We start from the raw sequence: 8,780 nt of genomic DNA on the forward strand, positions 1-8,780 counted from the left end.
TTAACAGCTAGCGTATGGTATACCAGCCACTGAAAGAAAAACAGGTTTCTTCACTTATTTTATCAGTTCCAAAGTACTATACAAATAATTTCAAAACCTTTTACTATTTTGGAGAGAAAAATGAACCTTTCTGGCCTTGCTTTCGCGCAATCACGACTTCAGCGTGCGTTTACAAGAAAAATGTCACAACTTCCGTTTTGATGCATGACGGGATAAGAAAAGGCACCAAACTTGAACACCAAGTGTTATGGAGTAGAACGCCTATTGCACGCCGATGTTAAAATTAAAACGTTCATGGTGGTTAATTGATTTTCTTTTCAAAATTTCAATCCCTAATAAACGTGTAAACTTATTCTGTATACTTCCTTTTTAGAAAAAAACATGCTTTCAGCAATTTTAGACCAGAGATATTTTTCACTTGGTGGGAAATTCGTTACATCAAAATCCATGTACGTCTGCCGAACAGCGAGGCAGTAGTAAATTTAATATAGCCATATATATATAAGTAAAAACACCAAAGATTGTTAATTGTTTCACAGTATTGTAAAATTTCTGTAATGCTAAGTATTTGAACACTTGAAGGAGATAGTTGTTAACACACAGTTTCAGGTTTAGAACATCATTGTTAATAATATGAACACTAGTGTTAACAACATGAACACTAGCCGTTCAAATTCTACATTTTGAACGCGTAAAGACGCGTCTAGCGTCCGCTATTTTTACAGTGTGCCTGTTCGTGCTAAGGCCATTTAAGGAAAATTCTTTGTTAGCCGTCCTTGGACTTTTGAAAAAAGCTACCAGCCAGACAGGGAAAAACAAACACAAACAAATAAACAAGTGTATTAACATAAGCTCAGTTTTATATGGTTTCTTTGGGGGAAGTTTTTTATTTGTAATTGTGATGACATTGTGTTTGCTTTCTTAATTTTCTCTGAAAACCTACCAGCACGCGGGCGGCAAAGAAAGAATTGTATTAAAACGCCTATATACAAGTGCATGTGGTCAGCCATAGGTATGAATATAAAAGGACCTCATTTTGTTATTTTCAAATTTGAACATGGCCTTGCGGTAACTTTAATTTTTACAGGGATTGTCTCCAATCCAACGAGAAGTGGTAATGAGCATCGGCATTTTTTGGACTGGATTCATCCCAACTTCCATCTCCCAGTTTCTGTTGAAATTGCTATGTTCAGTGGTTCATTTTTTGACTCCTTTGAGTGACCTCTTTGATGTGCTACTCCGCCTGTTACACTTGGAACGTCTAACATTCCTTAAGAGGGTTGCAGTTTCTATTTGGTATAGTATACATCTGTTACCCTGCAGATAAATGATGACAAAAATACTTTCGTATCTCCTGCTTCTTGTGATATCCAGACATACCCCCGCCCTCAAAGATATCCCAAAACGCATTGCTGCAAGTCTAACGCCTAAACCGGAAATCGGCTCATTTGGCGTGAAGACACCGAGGCGAGCGAATCACCTTCGCTCATCCAAACTTGCCGCATATGGCAAGCAATTGCGATAGTGACGAATGCGTTATTCCCCAAGTCACTAAGTGACATGCTAATCCCTCCCCACTTCAGTGACACACGTTCCCTAGTCATTAAATGACAATGGGTGATACCCCTCAGGCCTCCCACAAGTATCAGATTGTTGTAGCGAAGCAAGCAGATTTTCGCATAGAAAAACCAATTCTTGCAAGTTGCATAATGTACTCAGTAAAATTTTGTCAGGTAACATAAAAAGCTACTGAGGTCGAATTGACTCTGGCACCGGGATTGATCTGACCACAACCAACGACAAGAGGGTGTGAATTACTTGGGTCGAAAAGGACAGGGGTCGAGGTTACCTGCTGCCCCGGCCCTTAGCTACTGGCTTGGCTATGTTTACTAGAGCCGTACATATTTCTGGAAATTGCTAAAAGTATGTAGGCAAGAAAGAAAGCCCCGTTAAGTGAAAACGCAAGAGGTCGATAGGGGTCGGCTGACAGCTTGACATGTTTCGTATCATATGGATTTGAATGATACTACATTGACTGCGTTGACCATACGAAAAACGTCCAGGGGGAATAGTGAATGCATCGGATGTTTGACCAAACTTCCAAAGCATACATTTTTCGATCAAAAAATTCATGTGTAAGACTAATGAAAATTCGTAAAAAAATACCACTGCCTTGTACATCAGGCAATAGAACGTCGTTGACATGAAAATGAGTTTACTAGAAAATACGTAGTGGCACTTAACATTAGTTTGAAAATTGACCGTTGTTTCATCAAAAGATTTCCGACCTTCATAAAGCTCGTATATTTTGCGCTGTTCTTCAACGTAAATTCTCTTATGTCATGCAATTCGTCATCGATATTATTCATTCTTGATTGAATATTACCAAAGTTATGGTTCAAAGTTTCAAAATCACGAATTCAAGTCTAATTACTCCAGAATACCTGCTATGTCTTCTTTGGTTGCTGTATCTTGTCCTGTATCTGTATTCGTGGCAACTGACCCTAACGTTTGACCGGGTTCGCTTTCACGTCGCCAATGAGCACCAGTAGACTGAATAGGCACGGCAGCTTGATAGCTATATGTGAAACTTTGCAATGCAACAAAGAATTGCGTAGTATGGCTACCACAGGCGGCTTTTTTGGGCAGAGTTTTCCGCCTATAAATGCACAGATATTGCTATTTAGTCCCCACGGACACCGTCCGGGGGGACTTATAGGTTTGGTCATGTCCGTGCGTGCGTCCGTGCGTGCGTGCGTGCGTGCGTGTGTGCGTCCGTCCGTCCGTTCACACAGATATCTCAGAGATGCAAGAAGCGATTTCATTCAAACTTGGTACAAGGATTACTTCATATGTCATACAGATGCACGTCGATTTGTTTTGGGATACGATCCAATATGGCCGCCAGGCGGCCATTTTATTACGATTTTTTCATGTACAGAGCCATAACTCAGACATGTTTCAACCAATTTTATTCAAAGTTGGTACAAGGACATTGACCAATGTCATAGATATGCACGTCAATTTTCTTTGTGATACGATCCAATATGGCCGCCAGGCGGCCATTTTATTACGATTTTTCATGTACAGAGCCATAACTCAGACATGTTTCAAGTTATTTTATTCAAAGTTGGTACAAAGACATTGACCAATGTCATAGATATGCACGTCAATTTTTTTGTGATACGATCCAATATGGCCGCCAGGCGGCCATTTTATTATGATTTTTCATGTACAGAGCCACAACTCAGACATGTTTCAACCGATTTTATTCAACATTGCTACAAGGACATTGACCAATTTCATAGACATGCACGTCGATTTGTTTTGTGATACAATCCAATATGGCCGCTAGGCGGCCATTTTATTACAATTTTTTCATATACAGAGGCATAACTCAGGCATATCTCAACCGATTTTATTCAAAGTTGGTACAAGGACATTGACCAATGTCATAGATATGCACGTCAATTTGTTTTGTGATACGATCCAATATGGCTGCTGTGTGGTCATTTTGTTACGATTTTTTCATAAACAGAGGCATAACTCAGGCATATCTCAACTGATTTTATTCAAAGTTGGTACAAGGACATTGACCTATGTCATACATATGTACGTCGATTTTTTATGTGATACGATCCAATATGGTTGCTAGGCAGCCATTTATTACGATGTTTTCATGTACAGAGCCATAACTCAGACATATTTCCACTAGTATCATTCAAAGTTGACATTGACCTATTTCATACATATGCTCTTCAATTTGTTTCACGTCATGTAGCAGTAACATGTCAATTATTGAAGTTTCGTAAGTAGGCTGATATGTCAAGAAATATGTACTGCATCAAATTCATGAAACTTTATACAGATGTTAACCGATGTTAAGCTCACATTGCTTTAACATTGAAAAAGACATTTATCAGTGTCATTTTAATTAATTAATAGCCACAAATTAATACAACGTCAAATGTGATGAAACTTGATACAGATGTTGATCTCATAGTGTTGTAAATATCGCATCAAACTTTATGAAATATGGTACCAGTGATAATCTGTTAAGTGTTAGAATTGTATGCAAAAATGTTTTGCAACATCCTGTTGATTAATTCCTAGTTGACTCATTTTTTGCTCACGTGTTCACACACGTGAGCATATGGTTTAGCCATGTCTGTGTGTCTGTGTGTCTGTGTGTCTGTCCGTCTGTGTGTCTGTGTGTCCGTGTGTCAAAAACGGCTGAACGTATTTCAGTCAAATTTGGTAGACATCTTCAGAATTCAAATGGCTAGAACTGAAAAGGTTTTGGTGGGCGTGGCTTGCATATTAATGAAGTTATCACAGTTTTAATTTTTCTGATACATGGTAGTCTATGGGAAGCATGATGACCATGGTTTCTGGACATCTCGACCCCTAACCAACTCGACCCCAGTCAACTCGACCCGCTACCAACCTAACCCTGGTTAGACCTTATAGCCTTGCTCCTTCATGCCAAATATCAAAGTCACAGGTCTTGCCGATTTTGAGAAAAAGATTTTTAAAGTATTATTTTTCTGATTTTTCTATGACCTTTGACCTCCCCTATACCTATGCAGCTAAGCTATGGCAATGGCTTATTCTGGCCTATGTTAAAGTCCAAGACAGCCAGCGTCTATTGGACAATGGCCAGTAGGGGACCAAATTGCTCTCCACAATTTTGGGGATTCCACTTGACCTTTGACCTTGGCATCTTCCTGCAACTCATTTATTATGTGCATTTCTAATTCTGAGCTAGCCAATAGAGCTAGAGGTCTGATTTTTACCTCGCGTGCGCATGCGCGCAGCGAGGTTATGTCGCAGCGATGTCTGTCTGTCTGTCCGTCTGTGTGTCTGTGTGTCTGTGTGTCTGTCGGTCTGTCTGTTGGTCCATTTTCTCAAAAACGGCTGAACGTATTTCAGTCAAATTTGGTAGACATCTTCAGAATTCAAATGGCTAGAACTGAAAAGGTTTTGGTGGGCGTGGCTTGGATATTAATGAAGTTATGAAAGTTTTAATTTTTCTGTTACGCCGCGTATGACAAGTGAAAACAATCGACTGTTTGAGGGCGCTGTGAAATGTGCTTGTCCAGGTTGGCTACAGCTGGATAGCTCTGGTTTCAACCACGGTCCCTCCGTGTTTCAACCTCGTATTGAACATTAAAAATATGATATTTTATTACTCATTCAACTCACTATTCAAGATAAAATATCGTTTAGCAAATTAGCTTCATCCTTGGTAATTGATTGTTTCCCTCGCTGCTCGATCGCCAGAAATGAGTACATACGTTCTTAGCCCTGCGTACGATGCTGTGTGTTCCGCTACAGCTATTAATAGCCCCGCTCACCACAGCCCTGCAAAGACCCGTACGTAGAGTTGGTGACTTCAAATCCATTTTGGACTTGACGTAAAAAGCCAAATTACTGCCGAAATTCAGCGTTCTTGGGCCCAAGTCGTATCCTGCCTACCGCAGCTACTCGATCGCTTCCAAAAATGCCAGTCTTTTATTCTTTTATCGTAAATAACCGTCGATGTCGGCAACTCTCTCGCTAGCCCTGCGTACGTACGCAGTGTACGCTGTGCATTCCCTGTGTGCGTTCCTAACACACAGCGTACACTGCGTACGTAATACGTTCTCTACCTAGCCTCATGGCATGGAAGTGCTGATGAATAATAACTTTGGGTCAAAGGTATTGAAGTGTCCAATCAGGTTCGTGCACAGAGTCCAAGGCCATGACCTACTTCATGTACTGCTGCACTAAAACATTTTACACAAGTGATTTCTGAATTCAGTCACTCGGCCGCGCTGATCGCTAATCTTGAGTTTTGACTGTTGATGTCGTCGTGTCGACGTTTGACTTTAAGAATCGTGTGGGTTACTCTGGACATAGCGAACCAAAAGCTAGATTATCGAAGGTTAGCGTCATAATATTTGATCAATGCATTTTTCTCTGAGAATGAGATGTAGAGTGACACTTTTCAATCTTGTGTGTGTGTCAGCGAATTTATATTCCGGCATGGTTCCGCTGAGATCAGCATAATATTATGGCGACGTATTGACAGTCTGTGTCTTTTAAGTTGCTTTTCAAGATTGTATTAGCTACAGAACCAACAATGACAAATTTTTCATGAGATTTCCATGTTGGCATTGATGTTAAATCAGGAGCAGTAGGCTAGCTCCTGCCATGCTCCTGCGTACAATAGGTCTGCGTTTCCCGGCGGTACGGTGGTAGGCCGACGGCTTGTACCACACTGTCCACAGGACAGCACGTGGTAGAGGCCGTGTGCACAACCTGTACGCAGAGCTTCGAATACACTAGACAGAGTTCGTGTTTCCGTAAATTAGGCATTGAACTTGACAATATAGGCAATAACCAGAATCATCGACCATCGCCTGACAAGTGCACCATAGTCAGCTGTACATGAGTTGCGTGGCGTGGTGAGCAGGTTCCCATGGGTATTTATTTTTTGAAACGCGTACTTCAAAGGTCACGAACTCATTTTGCTGCTACACGGCGCGGCACAGATGATTGTATCGTTTTTGGGCGCATTGAGATACTGTGAAGTAGGTCAACTCGTTCTACATGGCAATTATATGTGAAATATGCAGAATTTATACGCAAACGCGACCTCTGCCAGTTAAGAGCCTGCTCAGCCATTTGCACTTGCATCGACAGATATTGTTGATCATAATTTTCAAATGGTTTCTTTTCTTTTTTTCATTGCGTAATACAGTGGGGATAATGTCAAATTTAGATAGATTGGATTAATTTCGGGAATAAAAACAATGTAATGTCATAAAAGCCAATACCCCAAGAAGTACTTTACAAAATGTGCACGCGAGGCAATTCAGTTCATATCTGGTTGGTATATAGGGATAACTTAGCAATACAAATTTTTTGACAAAATGTCATGTGATCTCGATGACCTTTGACCTTAAATATGAGTATATGTCCATAACTCAGTAACCACAAGTGCTACACCCTTCATATTTGGTATGATGGGAGACCTTATGACATCACATCCTGTACCTCATTAATTATGTGCATATCTAATTCTGAGCCAGCCAATAGAGCTAGAGGTCTGATTTTTGGTATATAGGGATAACTTAGCAATACAATTTTTTGACAAAATGTCATGTGACCTCGATGACCTTTGACCTCAAATATACATATACGGCCATAACTAAGTAACCCCAAGTGCTACACCCTTCATATTTGGTATGATGGGAGACCTTATGACACCACATCCTGTACCTCATTAATTATGCGCATATCTAATTCTGAGCCAGCCAATAGAGCTAGAGGTCTGATTTTTGGTATATAGGGATAACTTAGCAATACAATTTTTTTGACAAAATGTCATGTGACCTCGATGACCTTTGACCTCAAATATACATATACGGCCATAACTAAGTAACCCCAAGTGCTACACCCTTCATATTTGGTATGATGGGAGACCTTATGACACCACATCCTGTACCTCATTAATTATGCACATATCTAATTCTGAGCCAGCCAATAGAGCTAGAGGTCTGATTTTTGGTATATAGGGATAACTTAGCAATACAATTTTTTTGACAAAATGTCATGTGACCTCGATGACCTTTGACCTCAAATATACATATATGGCCATAACTAAGTAACCCAAGTGCTACACCCTTCATATTTGGTATGATGGGAGACCTTATGACACCACATCCTGTACCTCATTAATTATGCGCATATCTAATTCTGAGCCAGCCAATAGAGCTAGAGGTCTGATTTTGGTATATAGGGATAACTTAGCAATACAATTTTTTTGACAAAATGTCATGTGACCTCGATGACCTTTGACCTCAAATATACATATATGGCCATAACTAAGTAACCACAAGTGCTACACCCTTCATATTTGGTATGATGGGAGACCTTATGACATCACATCCTGTACCTTATTAATTATGCACATATCTAATTCTGAGCCAGCCAATAGAGCTGGAGGTCTGATTTTTGGTATATAGGGATAACTTAGCAATACAATTTTTTTGACAAAATGTCATGTGACCCCGATGACCTTTGACCTCAAATATACATATATGGCCATAACTGAGTAACTTTAAGTGCTACACCCTCCATATTTGGTATGATGGGAGACCTTATGACATCACATCCTGTACCTAATTAATTATGCACATATCTAATTCTGAGCCAGCCAATAGAGCTAGAGGTCTGATTTTAATCAAGTTAGGTAAGGATTTGAAAGGATACATCAGCAGTGGGAACCATTAAGGGGTGACATGAAAGATATTTGCTAATTTGCATATTTAATGAACTTTCCTAATTAGGGATATATATCTAAATTAACTTGATTTTAGTCATTGAAACTTGCTATATATATCAAAGATACTGTGATATAACATTATTGAAAGTCAAAAGACATTTTTACTTCAGCCAATTCCTAATTTGCATATTAAATGAATTTTCATACTTAGGGATATTCATCTGAATTGACTTGATCAAAATTGATGTAACTTGCTATGTACATTTCAGACACTGTAATACAATATTATTGAAAGTCATTAAGCATTTTCTTCAGCCAATTCCTAATTGGCATGTTTAATGAACTTTCCTAATTAGAGATATATATCTGAATTGACTTGACCAAAGTTGACAAAAGTTGCTACATATATTGCAGATACCATGATACAACATTATTGACAATCATTAAGCATTTTTACTTAAGTCAATTCCTAATTTACATATTTAATGAACTTTGCTTATTAGGGATA

The sequence above is a fragment of the Ptychodera flava genome, chromosome 17, assembly GCF_041260155.1.
Source record: "Ptychodera flava strain L36383 chromosome 17, AS_Pfla_20210202, whole genome shotgun sequence".
NCBI classification, from domain to species: Eukaryota; Metazoa; Hemichordata; class Enteropneusta; family Ptychoderidae; genus Ptychodera; species Ptychodera flava.